The sequence below is a fragment of the Lutra lutra genome, chromosome 6 (assembly GCF_902655055.1).
Source record: "Lutra lutra chromosome 6, mLutLut1.2, whole genome shotgun sequence".
In the NCBI taxonomy this organism is placed as follows: domain Eukaryota; kingdom Metazoa; phylum Chordata; class Mammalia; order Carnivora; family Mustelidae; genus Lutra; species Lutra lutra.
In genome coordinates, this window is record NC_062283.1 from 99,391,345 (window position 1) to 99,419,043 (window position 27,699).

Here is a 27,699-nt window from a genome sequence, read left to right on the forward strand (position 1 = left end):
CCAGACAGCCTAGTTTCTTGCTCGTTTCTCCTATTCCTTCAGTAACAGAAGTCTGGGCATCCAATCTTCAAGAGTCTGTTTCAGTTGGATGAACTCTCTTTTTGGAACTTCAATAGTTAGTTGGGCATGTCCTCGCACACCAAGGCAGATGGTATAAGACAGGTCACATTTTGATAAGTAAAGTTGCGGGGGGAAATGGTGGGCACAACAGTAAATGGCTAGGTCCCGATGCTCTGCCTTCAATTCATGGGAGCAGTCGACTTTACAAATTAATAACGCGCACCTGGTTCCTCTATGGAAAACTTTAATATGATCAGGAGCTCCGCAGACATCTCAGCATTTCACCTAAAGCCCTAGACTCATTTGTTTAGAAGTGGCTTAGTACAGTAGTCTTTCCAGTTTCGGAAACAAGCCTTAAAAATGTCGAAAATTATTTTGTCATGAACAGGACATCTTTCTTTCTGCTCAAATATAGCTCTGAAATGTTGATGATTAGTATAAGTGGGGTGGAGTTTGGGCAGGAATGTGCATTACTAACATCATCCAACATCAAGTTCTGCTACCTGAGCCTATAATGTCCCTTTGGCTCACCGCAAGTTTGCAATTCACATAGTGCAATCGCTTGTCACTTTGAATGCGTTTCCTTTTTCTAAAGCTTGTATCCAAATCTCACTAGACTGTTCAGACTCAGAACCAGTAAACCCCATAAAAGCACCTCCTAATCACTTCCTTATCGCCAATGTCCCGCCTGTTCTCTGTTGTTAATAGATGAGCTGTTAGGAACGAAGAATCCTGACACCATCACGTGGAAAGGAAAGTAGTTCGAAGAAAAAACAATAGAACACAAAGTTCTTCAGTGAAATGCTGACTTTGAGTGTAACATAGACAAAGCAGTTATTCATAAATCTGAGGTAACATTCTTTTAGATTTTATTTAAAGAACTGCTGTAGTAGCTGAAACTGGTCTACAAGTATTTCCTTAACATGTCATTTTTTCCTCCAATTCCGATATATAGGCTTATTATTATAAAGTTCTTCAGCATTCATAAGGTTTTCCATTTTATAACAGCAAGGATTTCAACGTTTATTTTGGAAAAAAATGCTTAGAAAATGTCATGAATTTTTCTAGTAAGTAAACCAACCCTTAGGTCTAGGAACAGGCAGCGTACCCCTCTAGTGCCTCCCCTTATCCAACCCCCCTCCGAAATGTCCAAGTTAGTTTTCTTTCTTCTTCTGAATTTGTATAGGCATTTTGCTCAATGAGAAGGTAAGCGGAAAGGAAAGAAGTGGGGTACTCTTCTATAGGTCTATAAAATCTGGACGAAATCATCTTACTGAAAACTTACTGTGTGCTTGGCATCACGTTTCTGCTGGGCTCACCAGGGCAAGGAAGCAGAGAGGAAATGCCCACCCTGCACGTACAAGGACGTAGGAAGCCTAGGGAGACCACACCAAGTTTATGATCTGAATTTTGTCATTTGTAAACTTTTTGAGAATAGGAACTCCTTTTTAATCAAAGTGTCTTAAAAGGTGGCTCCCTACACAATAGCAATTATAGTTTCATCTGTCTTGTTTTCAGACTACTTGGGACCTGTGTGAAATCACTGACTGTACCATCACCCCACAGTCCCCAGAGGCAGGCGGTCCCTCCTCCTGCTTCAAGCTCTGAAGCCCAGAGTTCTTTTCTGTTCCTTGATGAAAAGCATTGTGAGTCACAGTGCAATTCTGTTGCAAATACGGTAAGCATTAGGGCCCTGAGTCTCACAAAAGAGTGGGTTAAATTAAGGATTTTCAGTCACCTTAGCGTAAGAATGGCAGCAAAGTGGAGAGGACTTAATGTCCAGACATTAGGGCAAATAAGATAAGGTTCAGCAAGGATGGGAAAAGAGTGACAGGGCAAGGAAGGAACTCTATGGCACCCTAAAGCCTGATTGACGTGAAAATTTACACACGTTGGGCAAGATTGAGGCAGGAGGGCAAACGGAGGAGGAGGCAACTCCCCACCTCTCTCCTATTCCACTACATCCCCAGGCCAGCCAAAGAACCTACTGGAAATGGCAGGCCATTGCTGCTCAGACTTTTTGTCTGATGCCCTGTCAAGGTTCCTTTTTCTTCAATTCTTTTTCACCATCGTGGAATGAGGTCAGTACTCTGCGATCGTCATTTTGTTCCAAATTCTTGAAATATTTTATTATTTACAAAAGATTTCCCTACTGACTTAGGACAGGAAAAAATATGAATGTGCAAACCCTGAGAGTCCCATCATAAAAACTTCAATTGTCACGGCTTTAGTTAAACAAAGATTATTCCTGAAGGACTTTTGAAGGAAAATATTTAAGAAACATAGTTTAATTTGTTTGTTTTTATTGACAAGTTTTATTTTGTTTGTATGTATATAAGTAACATATTCATTGTTAAAAATTCAGAAAAATACCACCAAAAAATGTGAAGAATAAAATGAAGATTATGTCTAATACCACCACCCAATGTTACTTTTGAAGTCTATCTTTCCAGATTTTTTCTACATTCTACATTTTCTACATTCTACATTTTCTACATCTATATTATCCTTTTTAATCATCCCATTATATTCGATTCTATCAAAGCACCATAATTTAGCTCCTTACTTATTAACATGTACTTGGGTTGTTTTCCATTTTTTTATTATCATAAGGAAGGTTGAAGTAAATATCTTTGAACACACACTTTCAAATATATATGTCCAACTATTTCTTCCTCTGAGCAGAATTGCTAGGTCAAACAGTTTGCATATTTAAAATTCCAATACATGTTGTTAAACAGAGTTGGGGGACACTTATACTGATTCTACTCATACTCCTAGTATATAAGAATTCCTCTGTCTCTACTGTGCCAAGGCTGAGGTGTCTCTTTCTCTAAACTTTAGGATTAGTCCACAAAAAAAAGAAATAAATGTCATGGTTTTTGAGTGAAATTGACTCTTGAGAATGAATTTATTTTCTTGCACTTATCGACCATTAGCAATACTTCTAAAAGCAATCTGTTTATGACCTTTGTCCATTTCCTGTGGGGTTTTAACCTTACGATTTTTAATAACCTTCTATATGTTAGAGGTAGTAACATTAGTCTGTAGAAACTGAACTCTGTTCAGTTCAGAGGGCCAAGACCATCTTCTTCAGGACCACTTAGCCAGCCTGTAGTGTGACCCCTGACACAGGACAGACCCTGCCCATCGTATATGTTGTAAGTAAATTCTCCCACTTTATGTTTCTTGTTATATTTTCTTGAAAATGTTTCTTCTACCCAAAAGTCTTTAAGCTTCACATAGTAAAAATCTATTGATATATTCCTTATGATAGATAAACATTGAGTCCTATATTTCTCATATGAAGATTATAAAAATAACAACAAATATTTTTATACACACTACATGTGTCAACAACTGTTGCAAATATTTTACATATGCTCATTCATTTAATCCTTGGAACAAGTCTTTTGTCCAGGAAAGTATGTCCCAGTCTGCCCCCCAATTACTCCTCCTTGCAAAAACTATTCTAGCTATTCTTCTCAATTGAGCTCATTAATTTTAATAAGCAATGCTTTCACATTTTCTAAATCAAAAGAAGGAGGAGGGACAAAAGGAGATTTCTTACTCTCTCCCCTTTACCTCAGCTGCCCTCATTCTCCTTCCCAGTGTGTGTGTGTGACTTTCCCTTTCCTTTACACAAATTGTAGCATGATACACACACCATTTTGCATCCTGGTTATTTGATTCATAAAACAAATAAATTAATAATAATTTATTGAAATTAATAAATTCATTAATTTGTTCAAATATTCAAATTCATTAATAAAATGTCAAAATGCTCTTTAAAATCACTTTGTCAGGGCACCTGGGTGGCTCAGTGGGTTAAGCCTCTGCCTTCAGCTCAGGTCATGATCTCAGGGTCCTGGGATCAAGCCCCACATTGGGCTCTCTGCTCAGCAGGGAGCCTGCTTCCCCCTCTCTATCTGCCTACTTCTCTGCCTACTTGTGATCTTTGTCAAGCAAGTAAATAAAATCTTAAATAAATAAATAAAATCACTTTGTCAGGGCACCTGACTGGCTCTGTCGGAAGAACATGGAACTCTTGATCTTGGGGTCATGAGTCTGAGCCCCATGTTGGGTATAGAGATTACTAAAAATGATAAACAAAAAAGTAAAATAAAATTACTTTGTCAACTTTTGATTGTGATTGAGTTAAATTTATGAGCTTAGGGACAATTTTCATCTTTAAAATATTGTCTTCTCCCTCAAGAACATATTATTTCTGTTTTTTTTCTTTCTTTCGTGTCCTTCAGTATTTTTTAATTTTCTTATAAATCCTATATATTTCTTAAGTTTGTTTCTGAATAATTAGTCTTTTCAATTTTTATCTGCTAGGCTGGGAAAAAAATGTCTCCTTTGTTTCTTTAACTTGTGTTTACATTATTACCAATGAGGTAATACATTTTCATATATTTATGGATCATTATAGTCTCTGTAAGTTGCACTTCTCATCCTTATCCATCTGAATGGTGGAGAAGGCTTGAGAGGGTCCCCAGGACAAATAAGATCATTGTTCAACACATTAAAATTTTAATGCACCGTTCCCACAAGAGCAATTTCTCCACCTTTCTTCTGTTTCTGTTATATGGGGATAACAATTCTGTTAAAGGGGAAAACAATTCCCCATTATTCAGGCTCAGAATCACATTGCCTTCTTTGATAACTTTGTTTCCTTCACCCCCTACTTTATCTCATTTGCCTAAAGTGATTTTTAATAATCTTCTATTGCAATTTCTCTTACTTCTGACTCTGCCTTTTCATCACAAGTTTGTTTAGGCTGTCCATCCCTTTGCCCAGAAATAGTCAGTTTTCTGGTCTCCCCACCTCCCTCTCTTCCTTCTGCACCTGAGAGAGGATAGATGGACGGCAGACCCACTTATATTACATTGTTCATAAAACTTGAACGGTGCACCACTGCCTCCTAAGTTTGTCTCCTACCACTATCTTACTTTTTTCCTACAGTTCAGCAAAACCAAACTAGGTTATATTCCCAAAATACTCTCTATGATTTACTTTTTCTTCCTCTATCATATGTGTCTGGAATGCTCTCCTTTTCCTTCTTTCTTTCTTTCTTTCTTTTTTCTTTTCTTTTTTTTTTTTTTTTTTTGGTTTTGTTGTTGTTGTTGTTGTTGTTCGTTTGTTTGTTTCCTTTTGCAAACCCGTGGTTTCCTCAAGGCTCATCTGAAACATCATCTCCAAGAAAACTTTCCTGTGATCTCCAGCTCTTCTGAACTCCCAGAGTAACTTTGTTTCTCTTAAACCTCTCACCCTATTATTATCACCACTATAAATTGCTTAAGTAAAGAGAATATGTCTTATATGATGGTATGATGAAAAAAAATTCTGGGTTATGTGGTCAGAGGATCTGTTGAAAGCCCCACTGCTCACTTACTAATTGTTTTAGATTGGGTATGTCATTTAACCTCTTACCTTAAGATCTTTAGTAGTCAGTTGTTAAGGATAGTAATAATATGTATAACAAAAGAAGCTGTGGAGAACAAAGAAGATAATAACATATGTGAAAAAAAAACTGTAAATTGTAAAACACTGTATAATAAATATTGGCTTAGAATTGATACATTTAGTGTGCCTTGAGTTCCCACCTCTTTGTTTGCACATCACACCATTGTATCAAGGTGCCATATTCCATATAAGGCAGTAGCAATTATTTTTAATAAGATTTTGCATCACAGGGTGATGGGTGGCTCAGTCGTCAAAGGTCTGCCTTCAGCTCAGTCATAATCCTGAGACCTTGGGATAGAGCCCCACATTGGGCTCCCTGCTCAGCAGGAATCCTGCTTCTTCCTCTCCCTCTCTCCCTGCTTCTGTTCCCTCTCTCTCTATGTCTCTCTCTGTCAAATAAATAAATAAAATCTTTTTTAAAAAACAAGATTTTGCATCACAATCTATTCTCAGAAATGGAACCTGTCATTAGTTGGTTGAGAAAATAGCAGGTTTTAAAAAAAAATTTTTTTATTAAAGGTAAAGAAGAGCCTTAAAAATACTGAACACCCATGCCCACGTTAAAGACAGGTAACCTTGTTACAGACTGTAGACAATTGCTAATCATGCTTATAGAAATCTTTCTGAATGAAACACATTTCTATTGAAGAGTCTATGATATATGGTGACAGGGAGCAATAAAGATGAGATTAGCTGTTCTAACTCCTGTTTTCAGGTCTAGTCTTGAGGCAAAGGGTAGCTGAGCAAATGAAGAAGACTATTGATATCCCATGAACTTCATTGTTATTATTCTCCTGAAAGAAGTTTTTAAATTATTCATAATAACAATGTCTGGTGCTTCTCCTCACAGTGGCATCACACAAAACATACACACCACATTTCCTACACCTAAGAGCATGTGCACGTAAACAACCTTACCTATCCTAAAAGAGACAAGACAAAAATGGATGAGTGACTCTCTCCCTTCATATCACTATCTTCTTTCCATGAATTTGTAATCCCTTATCCAACATCCTTACTCTGAGTAAAAGACCTTGCTTTCCACATATCTGAAAGGTATGAGGACCCCACAACCTTTCTACCATCCCTCTCTCTCTCTTTTTAAGATTTATTTATTTATTTTAGAAAGAGAGAGACCGTGAATGGGAGGGGTAGAGGGAAAAAGAATCCAAAGTGAACTTCGCACTGAACACAGAGGCCAATATACGGCTTGATCTCAGGACCCTGAGAGCATGACCTGAGCAGAGACCAAGAATCGGACACTTAACCAACTGTACCACCCAGGTGCCTCTGTCTCTCTCTTTGAGCTTAAGTTCTCTACATTGTCATCCATATATCTTCATTTTTGTAAATCTTTTAATTGAAGTAAAAAACATTTTCAGTAAAGTGACAAACTCACAATTAATTTTAGTTGTATAACTCAATAGATTTTTACATATTTTTGAATCCAAACAACCATCACCTAGATCAAGATGTGGAACATTTCTTATATCCCAAGAGGCTTATTCATGACTCTCCATAATCAAATTCCTTACCCAATATCCTCTAGAGGTAACCACTGTTCTGACTTATATCACCATCAATTACTTTTGCCTTTTCTTAAACTTCACGTGTACAGAATCATACAATGTATACTCTTGTGTCTAGCTCTTTTCCCTTCTCAGAATATCTGATATTCATCTATTTTGTTAATCAGTACTTCATTCTTTTTACATATGTAACAGCTTTATTAAATATAGTTCATATGCCATAAAATTCACCCTTTCAAAGTACAAAATCCAGTGGGTTTTGGTATATCCAGAATTATGAGACCTTCACAATATATAATTTTAGAACATCTTTATCATCCCCAAAAGAAATCTTATACCAGTTAAGTCACTCCAAATTCCTCCACTTTCTCTAGCTCCAGGCAACCATTAATCTACTTTCTATGTGTTTGCCTATAGTGGACTGTTCATATAAACAGGATCATACCGTATAGAATCTTTTGTGAGTGGCTTCTGTCAGTTAGCATAAAACGTTCAAGGATAATCCACACAGCAGCATGTATCAGTACTTCATCCCTTTTCATTGCCAAATGCTATTCCACTGATGGAAATACCACATCTTGTTTATCCATTTACAGACTTCAGAGTTGTTTCCACTTTTTGGCTATTATAAATAATCCTGCTATAAATATTTATGTACATGTTTTTGTGTGGACATAAGTTCTCATTTCTCTTGAATATAATCTTAAGTTTCTATTTTTTATGAAGCCCAATTTATCTGTTTTTTATAAGTGACAAAAGAAATAACAGTGATTATGGGGGCTGTCAAGTTCAAAATCTATAGGATGAGCTGGCAGGCTGAAGACCCAGGAAGAGCCAATGCCACAGTTTCAGTTCAAACGCCATTAGGCTGGAGACCAGGAAGAGCGGATGTTCCAGCTCAAGTCAGAAAGCCATCTGCTGGAGGATTTCTCCCCCTTGGCAGCGGGGGGGGGGGGGGGGGGGGGGGGGGGGGTCTTTTATTCTATTCAATAGTTAGTGATTGAATGTGGCCCATCCACATAATGGAGGACAATCTGAGAAACACTCAGAATAATGTTTGACTCAGACAAGTTGACACAAAAAGTACACTAATAACAGAGTTGGGTCATAGAGTGGGCATATGCTTAGCTTTAGCAGATCCTGCCAAATAATTTTCTGACAAGGATAAACCAATTTACACTCTCATCTGTAGCATGTGAGAGTTCAGGCTGCTCTCTGTCTTTCTTGGTCAACACTTGGGCACTGATAGTCTTTTAAACGCTAGCCATTCTGGTAATAGGTAATGATTTGTCATTGTGTTTATAATTTGCATTCCCCAATAAGAAATTATGTAAAACACTTCCCTATGAACCTATTGGCCATTTGGAGGTCATTTTTATAGTATACTCCTTCAAGAGATTTTCCCCCTTTAAAAAATAGCATTGTTTGGTTTTTCTTAATGATTTACAGAAGTTTTTTGTTTTTCTTTTACCCAGTCTAAATGTGAATCTATTGTCAATATATGAACTGAAATATATTCTCTCTTCCTTGCCACACTCTTGATAGTTTCCTTTGGTTAATAGATGCTTTTTGTTTGTTTGTTTTTATTTCCCATTTAGGTCTATGATCCATCTTGAAATAATTCTTATATGTGGTGTGAGGTAGGACTTGAGTCGCCAGTTGCTCCAGAACCATTTGTTGAAAATATTACCCTTTCCTCACTGAATTACAGCAGTGCCTTTGTCATAAATCAAGTTCTATTTCTGGATTCTCTATTATGTTCCTTTGGTGTATTCATGTATCCTGGTGCCAATACCACACTGTCTTAATTACTGAGTCTTTTCATAAGTCTTTAAATTTGGTCTTTTAACTTTGTTCCTCCTTGAAATTTATCTTGGTTATTCTAGGCCCTCATATTTCCATATAAATATTAGAATCAACTCAATTTGCATGCACATGCACATACACACACACTTTGGGGGAAATTTTTTCCTTTCTTATTTATCTTTGTCTCAAGAAATATCCCTTCTCCTAAAAAGTTCAAACTCTCTTTCTGTGCCTTCAGTGTTAATCCCCAAGGCTTCTCTTGCATGCTCAAGCATCATCACCTCATTCTTGCATCTTTAGTCTTTTACTGTCCTTTGAATTATTCCCCTCAGCAGATAAACACAGCTAAATATTTCTTATTTCCTGCTAAAGCAAACAAACAAGCAAAAACAAATGTTTTTCAGCCTTACCTTTCCCCCAGTTACTGTACTCTTTTATTTTTTAAATACATGCATATACATTTTTAATTGTAAAGTTGTTACAACATTACACAAAATTTGGAAAACTCATTGTTCAGCCACTCCAAGACAATTATGGTTATTTCATAGTATCTTTGTATACACATGCATGTATACCTTTTGTTGTTGTAATCTGTGTGTGTTTTTTAAAAGTTTTCTATCTTTTTCCTTCACTTAATATTACAAAAATTTTTTCCATACTGCTCCATAATCTTAATAATTATTTTAAATAACTGTGTCACACACAATTGATTACACAAATCCTAATTCTTAAAATAACAGTATGTTCAGAAATCTTTGTTCCTTCCAATTTTTAGTCATGTAAGTAAATATTGCTATAAACATCCTCATTCGTGTAGCTTTCCCTTTCATGACTACCAAACCTTTGGAAGGAATAGTCTGTACTTCATACTTCCTCCTACCTACCTATCTGCTCATTCCTTAACTCCTAAAATCTACCTGATCCTACATTACTAATTTAAAAAAAAAAAACCTCTATTAAAGGTCACAATGACCTTCTAGTCAGCAACCCAATGCCTCTAAGTCTACATCATCCTGAATCTCTTCATAGCATTAAACACTGTTTGCCTTTTTGAAACTCCATCCCTTCTCCTTCATTTCTGTCCTATATATAGTCCAACTTTGCTACTTCTCTTGCTTTCCCTGTTTCTACTTCATCCTCCAGGGTTGTGTTGTAGATCCTCTCCACTCCTCCTTTCCTTTGACAATCACATGGTTTCATTTATTCTCTCTTGCAAATGACATCCAGTGTATATCCCCAACTTTGATCTTCTTTCTGGACTCCAGTCTCATGTTATCAGATGCTAATCATCTCCATCTAGATATCTCTTTGACATCTCAAATTAGAAGGACTATCACAACAATCATCCTCTTTCCTTCCACAACTTTTCCTTTTCCTATGTACTGCAGTCATTTAGGCTTAAGCCCTGAGTCGTCTTTGACTCTCATCTCTCTGTCTTTGACTCCTCAATGCTTGTTCCATCATATAAACCAGGAACTGTTTCATGAATGGGCATGTGATTCAATTATGGCCTAGAAGATGGGGTCTGGGTTCTGGGATGGGGAAGTGGTTGTGGGAAACATTTTCCCTCTTTTAAGAAGACCCTTCTACTTCCTCTGGACATTATGACTTGGAGATACGATCATTGGAACCACCATTACCATCTTGCCATTAGCCAGACAATGATGCCTACACCCAAGACATCAGAACAGAGAAGGAAAGAACTTGGTGCTTGATGATATTATCAACCTTCTGGATCTTTTAAATCTGAAGTCCACTGTAGTTTACAATATCCAAATTTATGACATCAAAATTTCATTATTGTTTAATCTATTTGAAATTGAGATTTGTTACATGCTTGTGAGAGTATCCTTACTGACAGACTACTTTATATCAGTTCTTCATGATCTCTCATTTGGGCAATTGCAGGGCTATGTGATCTGTATGCCTTCAAACCTAATCTATCTCATATACTTGCTGCTAGATTATCCTTCCTATGAACTATTTGATCATGTCTTTGGTTTCATTCAAAGACCTTTGGTAACTTCCTATTGCCTAGAGAATAGTTCAGACTCAGCCACTCAGCATTTGTGGTTTTATGCTTTTCATACCTCATGGAACAGTTACACAGAATTAAGTGCTATCCCTCAAATGTACCTCTCCCTTTCCTGATTTTTTTCAGGTTTTCTCTCCAGAGAGTATTCTTGTTCTACCTACTCCTGTCCATATACAATTTTCTTCTTGAAGCTATCCCTTCCCTACTGCCACACCCCGCAAAGTAAACTCTTCTACCAAGTCAACTCTTCCCCTATATGTCTTTGGTCTTTATTACTACCTTGAATAAATAATAATAATAAAATATATTATTTATATAGTATGATCTCTTCTACTACCAGTGCTATGCCATGGAATTTTCTGTGAAGATGGTTAATGAGCACTTGAAATGTGGTTAGTGCAACTGGTGGCCTGAATTTTTCATTTTGTTTCAATTAATTAAGTGGAATATAAATAACTACAAGTAGGTAGTGGCCACTGTATCAGACAGCATAGTCCTAGACTAAAAGGCTCTTGAATGTAGCGGAGGGATTTTATCTCTTTTATCTCTGTAATCACTACAAAGAGCACTGGAAAGACACGGTATGTTTTATTCTCTCTTATTTTCTCCACAGAGCCTTGTGGCCAATAGACACTGAATATTCATTAGATCATTAAATTTGGAAATCACATTTACCAAATACAGTATATAAGTAAGGGCTCCAAGATATTTTTGTTCCAAATTCAAGTCGATTAAATGGGGGAGAAGGGTAAAACTTCTCCCCTGTTACTGAGACACAATAGCTAGCCCGTATTAAAAGGATCTTTCTATTGACCTGTGTACCTCACAACTTTACTCTCTTAGTCAAGCAGAACTCTGCAGTTTAAAGTTCTTTGTTTTTTAAAACTTCTAATTTTGCAATAATTTCAAACTTACTGAGAAATTGTAAGAACAGCACAGAAATTTCCATGTTTATCAGGTTTTTAACATACTTAAACATTTCTTAGAATTTAAAAATAATCCTGTAGTTGCCAAGGGCTGTGGGAGGGGAGAGGGAATTAGTGTTGAACTGGGTATAGAGTGTCAATGTTGCAAGGCAAAAAAGTTTACAACTCTGTTTTACAATAATGTGAATATACTTAACACTATTGAACTGCATACTTAAAAATAGTTAAGATGGTAAGTTTTATTTGTTTTTTTAAGATTTATTTATTTATTTGACAGACAGAAATCACAAGGAGGCAGAGAGGCAGGCAGAGGGAGAGGAGGAAGCAGGCTCCCTGCTGAGCAGAGAGCCCGATGTGGGGCTCGATCCCAGGACCCTGAGATCATGACCGGAGCCAAAGGCAGATGCTTTAACCCACTGAGCCACCCAGGTGCCTGTTACTTTTTTTTTTTTAACACACACACAAAAAATGCATACCACCTTCCAGCACGAGAACAGTTAAACCATCTTTGAAAAATAAGTTATAATTCTATTATAGACTCCAAAAAAATAAAATATCTTTTCTTTTATCCTCTGAATTATTCTTCTAGAAATCAATCTGTTCTTGTATTTTCAAATCCTCACTTTTTAAAAGTTCTTCCCTATGGCTAATTTTAAATTCCGTATTTTAGAAGGGAACCCCTTTATCATCATATTCCACCCTCAATAGAAATAAAATTGGTTCTTTAATAAAAATAATAACCTAGGTTCACCAATTTTTAAGTTTTATCAATCACTGTCTACATGTGTATGGGAGACATGAGAGATGTGTATGTGTGCATGTGTATATTTGTGTGTGTATGTAATTTATTTTTTCTGAACCATCTGGGAATAAATCCCATACTTAATGTCCACTTACCCTTTAATATTTCAGTGTTGTTTTCTTATGAATAAGGATATTCTTGGACATATCCTATTCAGGAAATTTAACATTGATACAGTAGTTTTATCTACTCAGCAGTCCATATTCCAATTGCATCAATTATCCCCATAATGTCCTTGATAGCAATTTTCTGCTCCAGTAAAAGACTCAGTTCAGGGTCACATTTTGCATTTAATTGTCATGTTTATTTAGTTTCATTTAATCTGTGACTTTGTTTTGTCTTTTATGATACTGACTGTTTTAAGAATACAGGTCAGTTATTTTATAAAACTTTTCTTCTTTTTGGGTTTGTCTGATTTTCTTCATAATTAGATCCAGGTTAAAGCTCTTCAATGTATGTTCACACCTATCATACTCATAAGTTTATAAAGCATTCTGTTTCTATTAAAATACACATTTATTTCATTAAATAAGTTTCTAAAAATACTTTTGTATAAAAGACACTTCTACCATTTCAAGACATTGTTGGTTTTGTGCTTTTTAGTGGTTTCAAAGACCAGTTGCAGTTTACTTAATAATAGATCCAGTTTCTCTAAACTCATTTATTCAATTACTTTAAGTATGGAAATAATTCATCAAACAGAACTACTAAAAGTATCAAGGTTTCGTGATTTTTTATTACTCACCAGTGAATAAATTAAGACTATAACATTTCCATTTTTTAATTTATGTCTACATCTGTTAATGATATCAATAGGAGAGAAAATACTTAAATTCTGATATTGTAAATAACAAGTACTTTTGGCTTTTGAAATGGTAAAGGTTTTGAGTTGGTTCTTTATTCCAAGAGTACAGCTATTTTTAAATGATGAGTGCGGTAAAAGGAACTGGGAAAAGTCCCTTAACTGTATAGAAACCTGTAATTCTTAAAAGACATTAAAAAAAATTCAGTATAGCTATAGCGCTCATTCTGGGAACAAATATAAAAATGGTCCTTCAGGATTTTTCTGGGGAATAAGAATGGTTTCAAGGAAGAAACTGGCAGGGATGTGGACATTTTGGACGGGGACAGAAAAATGCCGGAGTGTTTTGGACACCATAAAAGCACTAGAATCTTTAAATAAATATTTTACATTGTGAGAAATGTCTGAGTGTTAAACTCGTATTTCCCCCCCCCCCCCTAGGGGAAATTAAACAAATATTTCTTTAAGATGATAGAAACAAGTCTCCCCTTCTCCACCCCAAGTTAAAGAGTCTTTGGCTCTGCTTCTAGGACTTCTAGGAACGTGCAATTAAAATAAAATCGGAACAACAAAACTCTTGCAGCATTTAATTTTTTTTCTTTTTTTCCCCAACCGCTCTAGAAAACTCAAAGTCCGACTCTTTTCAAGTCTCATCGGTGGGAGTGCGGAGGCTTCCCGGACTTCTCCCACATACATTCTTCAGACTCCGGGCTCCAAGGGGGTGTGTCCCGGCCCCACCACGGCCAGACACCGCCTCTGACGCGTGCCCACCTGCTGCCCCCGGCGGCCCCGGCCGGCTGAGGGGCCGCCCCCAGCCCGGAGCACTAGGCCCCCACCCGCGGGCTCGGCCAACCCGGGGCAGGTCCCGCCGCCCGCTTCCGGACGGGCCGAGCAGATTTCAGCGCGAACTGCTACCGGCCCCCGTGGGGTGGGGGAAACTTGCACTTTCTCCGCACACACCCGCGCACGCACACGCGCGCGCTCACACGAACACACACACACACACACACACACACACAGCCCTCCAAAGTATGAGAGGTCGGGATTTGAAAACGTAGGCTCCCGGGCCCTCCCCGAACTCTTTGCGCCGGCTGCCCCTCTGGCACTGCCCCGGCGGCGGCCAGCGCCAGTTCGCGTCGCGGAGCCGGGCTCTCGCTCCGGCTTTCGCTAAGCGGGCGTGGAGTCTGCGAGTGTCGGGGGAGGGGTGCAGGGCGGAGAAAGAGCATCCCCACGCCGCCGCTGCCGCCGCCGCCGCCGCCGGCCGGCTGGGGGAGGCCTCGTCACAGCCGCCGCCTCAGCAGCGGCCGCAGATCTCGCGGTGTTTGCCTGCGGCTGCGCCGCCATATTGTGTGACAGTATTTTGATTTGCACTGGGCTGGCGGAGCCGCGGCGAGAGCAAGCGAGAGCTGGGGGGGTGGGGGGAGGGCAGGCGAGCGCGAGGGGGGTGGGGGCAGAGGGAGGTGGGGAGGCCGAGCGAGCCGGAGCCGAGGAGCGGGGAGCGGCGACGCCACCCAGCCAGCGTTTTTGATCTGCAGCAGCCGCCGGCGGGGCGACCCAGCCCGACCCCCTCTCCTCCCCTCCCCCTCAGCCACGAGCGGCGGCGGCAGCGGCCGGAGGGAGTTGGCGGCGGCGGCCGATCGGAGGGGCTGAGCGGGGAGGGAGGGAGGGCTGAGGTGTCCCCCCTGCCGGGTGGAATCGGAGGCGGCGGCTGCGGCGCTGGCGGCAGCCGTGGTGGTGGAGGCGGCAGCGGCGACGGTGGAGACGGCTGCCCTAGTGGGAGAGGCGGCGGCGGCGGCCGAAGAGGAGGAGGAGGGGGAAGCGGCGGCGGCGAAGGGTAAACGGACAGCACTGCCGGGCCTCGGCGGGATCCCCAGTCCCGGCTCTCCCCTCAACTCCCCGCACCCCCCTTCGTCTGGAAGGGGCTCTGCTGACTCGCTGGGCCCTTGCGGGGCGCCCGCTTCTTCCTCTCACTCTTCCTCCGCCTCTTTCCTCCCCCAGTGGCGAGGCAGAGTGGGAGGCCCCCCAAAGTCCTCCCGACCGAGTGGGGGTGGGGAGGCTCGGGCCGGGCCTGGGCTCCGGGGAGTATGTGTGTAGGGGGAGGGGGGCATTCATTGGAGTCGGGAGCCGGGGAGAGCCCCGGTTAGGGGAGGGTGCCAGGGGGTGGGGAGGGCCCCTGCCTGCACCGCTACCCCCGGCCCGCCCCTCAGGCATGTGTGAGATGGGGGTGGGGGAAAGGAAAACTCCTTTTTGGGGAGCCATGGTCCGGATAAAGATGACTTAGCGAGGGTGGTGGGGGGGAGAGAGTGAAAGAGATGTTTGGGGCCGGGGGGGCTGGGGGAGAACTTCGCTCTTCGTGTTGGTTTTCTGCAGCCTTCTTGAAATGGGGAGCAAGCCCCGCTGTGAAAATGTGGCCCCCTGATTTCACTGGGTAATTCTAGTGTTCTGTCCATACGAACTCCAACCGTAAGATTGTGCTTGTAGCTGGGAGGCTGAAAGGACCTGGGTATTGCTGAACAGGTGACAGGTGTATCTTTCTGTTGGTGATGCTGTCGAATTGCTCCGGCAGAGTTGTATATCAAGGTTTCAGAGAACGTGTGTTTGTATTTATGTGTTTGGCTACGTTTCATTCCATATATAGTATATTTGAGATGTTAGGTTTCCATTCTTCAAGTCCGCTTAATTGTTGTGGAGAAATTCTTCAAATATTTCTGATAAGAGGGGTTTCCAGGAGAGCGGAGGGAATTTGCAGCTTCACAGGGGTTTCTCAGTAGTTCATGAAATTCAGGTCCCCAGTTCGAGGCTGTTTTCAAGAGCATTTTATTCACTGGAAAGTTCTTGAACACTAAGGTCGTGTTGGAGGCAACAGTGAGGTAGTATAATTTTGCATCCATTTTGTCTGTTTTAGGTAAGATTTCAGAGTGTCAAATTTTAGGGTCAGGTTGATTCACTTTTTATAAAAGGAACTGGTCTGTGCTTTAGCTCACTCAGAATCTTGTTCATTATGCAATATCAGAGTTGGCTGGGAATTTTGGTGGGCATGGAATAGAATTTTTGCTTTCAGTTTTTACACTATTAACTGGTTGCCACACTTTTCTTCTTACAGTAGCAGAGTATTGGCCCCTTTTTTCTTGACAGTGAAATCGTGATTGGTTTTAATAAACCCTGCAGTTTGAAACTTTAGTTTTGAAACCGTTGCATTTTCTAATAAAAGAGGGCATGCTTTTCATCTTATTGTATGTTTTGGCTGAGCACTTAAATTAGAAACAATGGAAGGAATTGTCAGATAAATGAGCTACAAATTAAATTAGGGCCAAGTTAGTTTAAAAGGGATCCTGAAGCATTTAAAAACATATATGGAACAAATATATTGAGTGATGGTACCATCAGTGTGTTAACAGGAAATAGAACAAAAATTCCAGTGATTCAGAACTTCTGTTGGGGTTTTTTTGGTTTTTTCTTTTGTTTTGGGTTTTTTTTTTTCCTCCTTTTTATCTAATCAGTTTCTAATATAAGGTCTTACGATTTAAATCTTTAAAGGATCAACTGAAAGTTGAATGTGTTAATTAGATAAGTAAGTCATCCACTGAATATACTCCATTATTTCATATTTTTCTCTTGGGTACGTGGTATGATTTTCTGAGTTTAAAAGTATTCTCACAGGACACTGATGAACTGTAGTTATTCACCCCTCTTTGGTGAACTGATTAAATAGTAGTAGAGCCTGTGCTTTTTTAACTCATTAAGAACTTGGTAAATAAATGGGCATCTCATCTGATACCAGTTTCCTGAAAAATATATTTTGACTTAAATCAGTCCTGTTTGATTGAAATAACATCTATATTTGGTCCTCTCTTTAGTGGGAAGAAGTACTTGGCTTCAACTAAGGATTGTTTTAAGACTTGCATACAGTTATTATATCTAATGAAGTGAGGTTTTTAAACTCTGCAGTTAGGTAGACAGTACCCAGATCCCCAATTATGTTAATGAGTATTCCTTTAGTATTAGTAACGTGGGTAATTGTCTTAACATTATACAAGTAAAAGTTTATTCTATTTCTATAATTTTCTCTGTAAGGAAAATTCTTTTCTCAATACTGTTCAGGATGAAATGTACATATATATCTGTGAACACAGCGCATTTTGAAAAATAGGTGTAATGTAGATCATTTACATAAAACTATACATTTCATGCCACAAATTCCTTGAGGGATGTCTGAATTTTCTGAACATTTTTTAAGAAACATAAACTAATGAAGGCTAAAAGTTTATTTTTTTTAACAGTCATCAACATACTTGAAGAGGGAATTTTTGTCTTTTATAGATCGTTTAGAAAAAAGTGTCTGATGATCTTTCCAACATGTAAAGTTTGTAAATTAAACTGTAATTCACAGAGGCTTCAATTCCATTATATCTCTACCTGGCCAGGCTCCTATGACCCAGAGAACAGTAGTAGCACTTTTCCTTTGTTTCACGTATGCCATCTTTATTTGATCCATCTGAATTGGGATTGTCTCTAATAGAAGGCCTTATGAGGTAATTACAGAAGCAAACGCGAAGACTGGGGCAAAATAGTATTGAGGAGAAGATAAGGGATTATTAGATGAACAGTTTTGGGTAGCTAGAAATATGTAGATATGGGTAGTGGTGGCTGCCAAGCATAGGAAAATGATCATGCTGAACTGTACTAAGGAGATTTGCTCTGAATCTTTCAATAGACTCTGACCGTATGTATGTCATCTTATTTTAAACCTTCAGTCGGTTAAGCTTATGCCTTCAGCTCAGGTAGCGATCCCAGGGTGCTGGGATCAAATCTGCTTTGGACTCCTTGCTCAGGTGGGAGCCTGCCTCTCCCTCTGCCTGCCACTCCCCCTGCTTGTACTCTCTCTCTGACAAATAAATAAATATTTATAAAAAATGAAATAAATAAACCTGTATCAAAGTGGTAAGAATTTGGAGACATTTAAATTATGGGAATTTGGGGCGCCTGGGTGGCTCAGTGGGTTAAGCCGCTGCCTTCGGCTCAGGTCATGATCTCAGGGTCCTGGGATCGAGTCCCGCATCGGGCTCTCTGCTCGACAGGGAGCCTGCTTCTCTCTCTCTCTCTCTGCCTGCCTGCCTCTCTGTCTACTTGTGATTTCTCTCTGTCAAATAAATAATAAATAAAATCTTTAAAAAAAAAATTAAATAAATTATGGGAATTTGTTCATATTATTTACCTCTGGCTCATATTTTGAAAACACAGTAGTTTGACATTTCATTCCTTGTGATTCTGGTCCTGTAAAATCAAGGACACTTGCTTAATCAGAAAGCTAAAAAACCTGAGGAAGTACTCTTAGGGGTAGCTAGTATTGTACTTTCAGCATTCTCTTTTGTTGACCACTAAACCTGACTGTGATCTTGATAAAGTCATAGCTTAAGAATGGCTTTTTCATATGCTGAAAAAAATAAAAAAAAATTAAAAAAAAAAAAAAGAATGGCTTTTTCTTTGTTTTCTAAGTATTCCATCCCTTAAAACACAGTGTTTAGTACCAAGTAACCTTCTAGCATTAAAAAATTAAGCATTTCATTTAGCCTTTCACTCTGATTTTTATATAGTCACTTTATAGAATATGCTTAGTTTCTAATTTCTTAATCCTCAGAAGAGGAATGAGCTACTGTTAAAAAAGCACAGTAAAAAGTGTCAGGTGACAAGTTGATATTTCAGGAGATACAAGTCAGAATTGCCACAAACTAAAATCATAGATATTAATGTCACAAAACATAACCTATGAAAATCTATTAAAGTTTAGGCACTTAAAAGAGCATTTTTTTTTCAAAATATAATTTATGTAGACTCCCCCTTCTCTCATGATGTGTGGTATATTGCTGAATGTCTTTTTGATTTGCTCTGTAATATTTTTAATGTTAAATTTTAATAAATCTGTTGCACTTCTTAATCTGTTCCAGTTCAAAATTTGGTTATCAAGGGAACAATGAAATTTTTTTGACCTTTAAAAATTTAATATCTTTTTAGTGTTTCTTTCATAGTAAAGGAAAGAAAAAGACACTAATATTTACTAAATGCCTACTGGGTGTCAAGCTTTCATTTCACAAATATTTATTGAGCACTTACTGTGTGCCAGGAACCTTTGCGATGTTGGAGGTAACAGCAGTGACTGACATAGAATTTCTGTTCTTACATAGTTTACATTTTGGTAGTGAAAAACAAATGAGTAAAATTAATATGTCTTGGATGAAAAAGTCCTGTGGAGAAAAATAAAAATTTGTTGAGAATGGACATTGTTTATTGGCTGTTTTCAGAACTGTATGCTCAGTATTATCCTTGATTTCAAAAACAAAAACTTGCAATTTTTTTCTTTAAGAATATATTTTATAACTTTTGAAACACAATTATGTTTGTACTTTAGAGTTATAGTTTCCATTGATAGCAATTTCCTATTGTTCATACTTCAGAAAACTGCTTTGTTGCTCAATAGAAAATCTAGAGTCTGCTATCCTCGTTTTGCCACTGACTAGCTTTGTGATTTAGAGAGGATTACAATTTTGTAGCCTCTCTGAACTTGTTCTCTTCTGTCTAAAAGGAGTGTAATATCACTAAGGTTGATGTGATTATAAATTATACATTTTGTGTCAATTATCTGCTATATAGAAGGGGCTAGGTAAGTTGTAACATCTTTGTTTGCTACTTACCAGAAAGTTCTGTCAAACAAATATAGTTGAAGTTGGTGACCCTTCCAAGAAGCTCTGGTAACACTGGGGCACTGTTTAATATATATTTCATTTGAACAACTAAAGCATTCTTGTCTGATAGCAAAGGTTAATTAAAATGCACCTGTAACTTACAGTCCCTAGTACTGTCTGGGAAATTGGTACAGTTGCCAAGTCAATGTGATATCAGGTATACAGTGTTTTTCTGGTGACATAACATTGTGACATAGCTTATTAAGATTGACGAGCTGGATCTCAGCATTTTTGACAAATACAAATAGTGTGTTAAGATTCCAATTTATGCAATAGTTGTGAAACATTTAGTATAGCCTGGCATATGGTAAAGCATTTGATAAATGTTTGCTCTTTTCATTATTTATTACTCCTTTATTGTGTGAAGGGGTTAATCCAAAGAATTCACAAAGTATTAAGGAAAACTTTTACAGAGATAAAAGAGTACGAATTGTTGATGAGTTTTTTTGAGGGGAAAGTGGAATAGCCAGTCAAATTGAAGTATTTGTTTATCATTTTTATTCTGGAAGATCACTAACTGAGCTTCTCAGGGACAGACCATGGTTTATTTTCATTTCAGTTTTGACTTCACCATATCTTCAGTGGTTGGCCTCTGCTTAAGAGCTCAAGAAATACTGTGTGTTAAATGTTGAATGGTTTTTAGATTTTCTGTGTATCACAACTCAGTTTGGTGGTAAGCCACTTTCGAGTTTGAAAAGTCACTACTGGGCTGAAGTCTTTGAATCTCTAGTTTAAGCACAGACTGAGGTGTCAGGCAAGGTCTGAAAGTCATTTTTTAAAAATCTAGCCGAAAATTTGAAATATACCACAGAAATTGAAAGGAAGAAATCAGTAATTTGCAGCTAGATTGGCATTTATTAACCTATTCCTATGAAGTTGTTGACATTCAAGTGAAAAAGTGAATAGCAGTGTTTATAAGAATAGAAAAAATTTACACATACTTAGACTTACATGGTCTTAACTGTTAAAAGATAAGTTTATCTTTCTCTTTATAGCACTTTCAATGAAACTATAGATTTATACTGGCTTTATGAATTAAATGGGTTCAGTCACATTGTTACATGCTTATGATGTGGAGGAATATTCGTGTTTTCACAGAAAAAACATCCCTCCCCACCCTACTTCAACAGTAACCATTTTTCCTATGTTTAAATCTTAACATCAGCCAACTTTTTCCTGTTCTGTGGCAAGTTATCCTCTGCCTAATGAATAGTAATTTTAGCTTTCTTTCTTTCTTTCTTTCTTTCTTTTTTTTTTTAAGATTTTATTTATTTGACAGAGAGAAAGTAGGCAGAGAGGCAGGCAGAGAGAAAGGAGGAAGCAGGCTCCCTGCTGAGCAGAGAGCCCCATGCGGGTCTCCATCCCAGGACCCTGGGATCATGACTTGAGCCGAAGGCAGAACCTTTAACCCACTGAGCCACCCAGGCGCCCGTAATTTTAGCTTTCTTAAAACCTAAGATTTCCTCAAGTTCTAAGATATTTAGTCATTTATACAAAATATTTCTTGGGTTTTAAGAAAATGTTCTTCAAAGGTATATAGGAGCAAATTGTTTTATATTCAAATTTGGTGTATTCCAGTACTGTTTTAGAAATGAGATAGGAATATAATTTAATATTTCGATATTCTTACTTTCTTTTGTTGACTTGTTTTGAACTGTAACAACCTACCACTAAAAAGGAATATTCCCACAGTTTGGCTTCAGAAGGAAAGTCTGATTTATCCACAAACAGGTAGGACATAGATGAGAGCATGGTAAGAATTTGTAGTATTTTAATTGCATTGTTAAAGAAAATAACATTCTTGTTTCACTTAAGAAAAACAAAAACAGTCCTAGCAAAAGTCACAGAAGTCAAATAATAGAGGTTGGGAAGGTCCTGCAGAGAAAGAGACAGGAGAGAAGCAAGAGTAGTGTAAAATTTAACGAAGATTTTGGTGGAAATAAATGAATGTTGGTTGTTACTAAAAAATTATTCAAAAGAATTCATCAAAGTGTGTGATCCCTGCATCCGATCCCTCCACCCAACCTTGCCAAAACAGTAAGTCAAAGCAATGCCACATTCCTAGATACATTAGAGAGTTTAGTGCTATCAGCAAAGTCTTGAATATTTCTGGGGGGTAATTCTGACCGTTTAACTTGCCTGTTTGGCTGGTGCAGAAGACATGTTCTGGGAGAATGACAGCAAATTATTGCCCCTTCCCCAAAAGTGTGTGACAGAGTCCTTTCAGTTACTAAAATCTACTTATTCCCTGGTTTATTAACCATACTTCTATTTGAATTAATAGATAATGCTATTATTTTGAGTTTTAGTTTGAAGTTTTACTCAACATTTATATTAAAGAAAATTTCTTTGGGCCTATCTTAATGTTGACTGTTTTGGTGTCAGCAAAACTGAGCACATCACAGGTTTGCTGCTTGTCATCTTGCCAGCTGGGCAGGCTTGTTTCATCAATATAGAGCCAATGGCTGTTTAGTGGAATGATTTTCCATTCTCTTTATCAATGAGAGAAAATACTTGCCAATACAAACGAAAACTTGAAATCAGCAACTTGACCTTGTAGAAGACGATTCTCACACCAGGTGAGTTTTGCTTAAACAAATCAATAAAAACAGTAATTCTGATATGAACTGGAGAGATAAGAGATGAGGGGAGTTTACTTAGTTTTGATTCTGTCAACAACTGAAGAGAATATTACTTTTGATTTTGAGTTGGTCTCTCTTATCAACTTGTCAATCTCTACTCCTTTAACTAAATATCTTAGGTTTACCCTGGTGGGTTCACTCAGGTTTAATAAGAAAAGACCTGGGCTTTTAAGTTAGTGAGCACAAGTTCAACTCCTGGGTTGTATTGCTGGCTCTAAGTATGTGGCCTTAGATTGACCACTCAAACTCTTTGAGCCTAGGACTTTTCTTTAGAAAAATATTGTGTACTAATACTTATCTTAAATGGTAGTTTTAAGTACATTATCTGTATTTCTTATGTTACTTCATACTGTACTGACTTTGAACCTAATAGGCATCAATAAATAGTCCAAATGCAGAATATATCCTATGATAATCTTAGGCTTTTCAAGGCATCTTTTCTTCCCTGTAACTTTTTCATGTCAGCTTCATATTGAGTGCCTTCTGTTTAGTCAAGTTTAATTTTTTAAAGTATTAATCTTTCAAATAGAACAAGGCAAATTCTTGTAGTTACATAAGACATATAGCTTAAATAATTAGAAGTAATTTTACATTTGGAATTTTGTTAGGTTTTTCCTACAGGGTACTTTATTTTTCCTCAAAAAATAGAATGAAAAGGAAATATTTCTCTACTGTTTAATTTACTCTTACTCTTTGGACCAAGGATGAAATAAACAAAGCATCATCATTATTTTTTTTTTAAGATTTTATTTTTTATTTGACAGAAATCACAAGTAAGCAGAGAGGCAGGCAGAGAGAGAGGAGGAAGCAGGCTCCCCGCCGAGCAGAAAGCCCCATGCGGGGCTCGAACCCAGGACCCAGGATCATGACCCGAGCCGAAGGCAGCAGCTCAACCCACTGAGCCACCCAGGCGCCCCAAGCATCATCATTATTTTTTAATCACAAAATAAACGTGTGACTTCTTTGTATTTTCCTTACCCTTTCCTGTGAAGAAGCCTTTATTTTCAATTTGAAAGTAGCCCATGCTTGGGCGCCTGGGTGGCTCAGTGGGTTAAGTCGCTGCCTTCGGCTCAGGTCATGATCCCAGGTCCTGGGTTCAAGCCCCGAATCGGGCTTTCTGCTCAGCAGGGAGCCTGCTTCCTCCTCTCTCTCCGCTTGCCTCTCTGCCTACTTGTGATTTCTCTCTGTCAAATAAATAAATAAAATCTTTAAAAAAAAAAGAAAGAAAAAAAATGAAAGTAGCCCATGCTCATAATTAAGTTCTTTCTAATTAGAAAATTGCCACGGATCATACTTGAAAACACCTTAAATAATGAGGTTAAATATAATACCATAAAACTTGTGCTACTTTATATAAAATGATTTGTACCTTTTTTTTTTTTAAAGATTTTTATTTATTTATTTGACAGAGAGATCACAAGTAGGCAGATAGGCAGGCAGAGAGAGGGGGGGGGAAGCAGGCTCCCTGCTGAGCAGACAGCCAGATGTGGGGCTCCATCTCAGGACCCTGAGATCATGACCTGAGCTGAAGGCAGAGGCTTAACCCACTGAGCCAGCCAGGTGCCCCTGATTGTACCTTTTCTGTTTTAAGTTCCTAGTTAATATTTTTTAAGTTATTTCAGTAATACTCTTCTGTGTCTATTTCACATTTAAAAGGAATATAGTACTGATTTTCCCAATGTTTATTACTGATTAACTATGATTTTGTGCTTTGATCTCTCCTGTTTTTTTATCTTAATCTGTTGAGTGAATTAATGTGATTGTTGTAGAATATTTTACTCTACTAATTAGTATTAAGTGCTATCTGCATAAATAGTATTTTAACATATTAACAAATGCCATTTGTTTATTGATCACCCAGTAAACTTCAGAACTTTTCCTGCATTGTAAGTAATACAAGTAATTTATTACTAAAATAAAAATCCAATTACTGTGGTTACTGCTAAACAGTATGAATGAATGAATGAATGAATAAAAAGTATGTTTAGAACATTTTGTAGTGTGTATATGAAATCTCTAACCCTAGAGGTAGTAAATACACTTTACTCTTAACACGTACAGTTTGTGTGCAGTCTGTAAAATAAAGCCATGAGGCATTGGAAGTCTAGCCATTAATCATTAGATAAATAATAATATTGCAGAGAGGATTATGAAATCTATATTGGTCTTTTCAGTGTTGTTTCTATAGCTAAACAGTTTTTCTTTTGGCAAAGTCAATATGTAGTGTGTAGGATTATTTATGTAATTTTTGTTTTCTTCAAAGACCATTTTTGTTTTTCTCAAATGCCATTATTTTAGAAATTTAACATATTTTCAGAACCTTTCAGATGGGTCACTTAATGCCAGTAATAATTAGGTTAGCAAATTTTTGCTTTTTTGTCCTTTGCAGCAGAGTTCATCTTATATGTAACATCAGTAATCAATTACATAAGGATTTAAATTGAGGACGTCTACTTTAAAAATTAATTACATTCAGGGGCACCTGGGTGGCTCAGTGGGTTAATGCCTCTGCCTTCCGCTCAGGTCATGATCCTGGGGTCCTGGGATTGAGCCCCTCAGCGGGGAGCCTGCTTCTCTGCCTACTTGTGATCTCTCTCTCTCTGTGCATCAAGAAAATAAAAAAAAAAATTAATTACATTCAAATCTATGGTATAAAAATAAGATAGATACTTGCTTCCATATTCTTAACTTTCTATAGGCTGTCCTGTCTTTTTATACTAGCATTTCCTGATCATAGGTTTTTATTGGTGCTAAGTCATCCCTAGAAAAGAGTTCCAGCGAAGACAGTAATATAGGTAGAAACAAACAAAAAAAAACTTCGGTGGTTTTTTTTTAAAGGAATTTGACACACAATGTATGTTCCATTTTAATCTATTAAGCACAGATGGTATAGTTGCAATTAGTGACCCCATAAACATGGACATTTACTCTTTGGAACTGAAGCGGTTGTATGTAGGCATCACAGTTAAGTAGCTGCTGGAATTGAAAAGAAAAAGTACTTAACAGAGATATCTAAGATATCATTGTCAAACAAAAGTTGGTGGAGATACAGGTACTGTGTATTTGCATTGAAAGCAACTTGCTGTTTACCTTGTAACTAACATTTACCTGAATGGTACTTAAGTAAGTACTGTTTGCCACTTTATGATGATTTTCTAAGGAAATGGAAAAATAGACTTCCATTTCCACATGGACAGTTCTGCTTTTTTACATAGGAAAATGTATTGACATGTGCGGTTGAGCTTGCCATCCTGCCTTTTTTTTCCTTCCTTCCTTCCTCCCTTCCTTCCTTACTTGGAGGTTTCGTTTTTTGGTTTTCGTTTTCTTTTTCAGGGCTTTTGCAGGTGAAGTAATTGGTCAGCCTGAGTGAGACGTCTTCATTCTCTTCAGGAGATTTTCCCCTTGTGAACAATGGCATGAATTTACAGGATTACTGTTCAGAGCCATTCCCATATATCAGCAAGTGGAATAGGAAGTACTTTTGTGGGAAGGTAGCTGGTTCATGGGAAAATTGAACTGGTGATCTTAGCCAAACCAAGCTACAGGATTAGTACTTCAACTTTCGTAGACTGTCACGTGATCAAAAGAGTAGAAAGAAACCACAGAATTTGTTTCAGGTGCCTTCTGTGACACACCTGTGTGAAACAGTTGGCTAACCCAGGGAATCTTGCCTGACTCCTTCCACTGTGTCTTATCTCTACATTCTTTATTAGTCAACCTAATTCACTTATCTAATAGTTTTGAGTTGTTTTTGCTGTGTGCTAGGTACTTTGCTGGTGACAGGATGGAAAGATGAATAAGATCTAGGTCTTGCCTTCAGCAGACATGTATACAAACTGGTATGCTATTCTGTAACAAATGCTGTGGTAGTGGTAAAACATAAAGCCCTTAAGGACTCTATAGGAGGAGTGTCTGACTCAGTGAGGGATGAAGGGATACGACAAAGAAATCTTCATAGGAGAGATGATGCTTAATCTGAGCGTATGTCAGACAAGGAGTACAAGCTGGGAGAGGAGAGGCCATTTCTGTCCGAGAAAACAGTATGTGTGAAGGATGGAGGAAGGAAAGTCCACACACCTTAGGTAACTGTAATTTCATCATGCATAGGCACTATTGAGGGGTTAGTAGGAAATGAGGTGGAAAATTAGAAGACAGAGCACGAAAATACCTCTATGCTCTGTAAGGTAGATTTGCAGTAGTCTATAAATGATGAAAGGCAAGTGCTTAAACTAACATTCTAAAAAGATATTTCTGGGGGCACCTGGGTGGCTCAGTGGGTTAAATCCTCTGCCTTTGGCTCAGGTCGTGACCTCAGGGTTCTGGGATGGAGCCCGGCATCAAGCTCTCTGCTCAGCAGGGAGCCTGCTTCCTCCTCCCTCTCTGCCTGCCTCTCTGCCTACTTGTGATATCTCGGTCTGTCAAATAAATAAATTAAGGTCTTAAAGATATTTCTGGCTGTAGTGTACAGAATATTTAGAAAAGAGCCAGTCTTAGAAGGAAGGGGCAGGCCTTACAGCCATGTATTTGGATAAGGAACTGGATTAATGAATTAAGGTAATGATTAAAGAGAAGAGTACGTAATGAATTTGAGAAGAGAATACTGAGTGTGAAATAAAACAAGTAATGGTCCACATGCCCTGGCTTGAATACCAGAGCGCCTAGTGTAATGCGTGCCATTTACCGGCTTAAGAACATACCAGGGCAATAACGTGTGAGGAATATATTTGAGTTCTTTCTGTTCATTTCAAGGTTCCTAAAGAGAGAGTAGGAAGATACCACTTAATTGGGGACAGACTGGGAAGCCTTCTTGATTAGATGACCTTTGAGTACGTACCTGATGAAGTGATAAAGGGAACAGGCTTTCCAAATAGAGGCAATAGCACGTCTA

At 38.3% G+C, this 27,699-nt stretch overlaps 1 protein-coding gene across 2 annotated transcripts in view; it reads left to right on the forward strand.

Annotated features, from left to right (window-relative positions):
• Nucleotides 1-15,118: 15,118 nt before the first annotated feature.
• Nucleotides 15,119-27,699, forward strand: part of TAB2 (TGF-beta activated kinase 1 (MAP3K7) binding protein 2) — a 91,673-nt gene continuing 79,092 nt past the window's right edge. Inside the window, exon 1 of one of the 2 annotated variants that reach the window (XM_047732389.1) lies at nt 15,119-15,263. The gene's annotated coding sequence lies outside the window, so the exon portion shown is untranslated. The remainder of the gene's footprint in view (nt 15,264-27,699) is intronic. The other variant, XM_047732387.1, reaches the window with a different exon arrangement.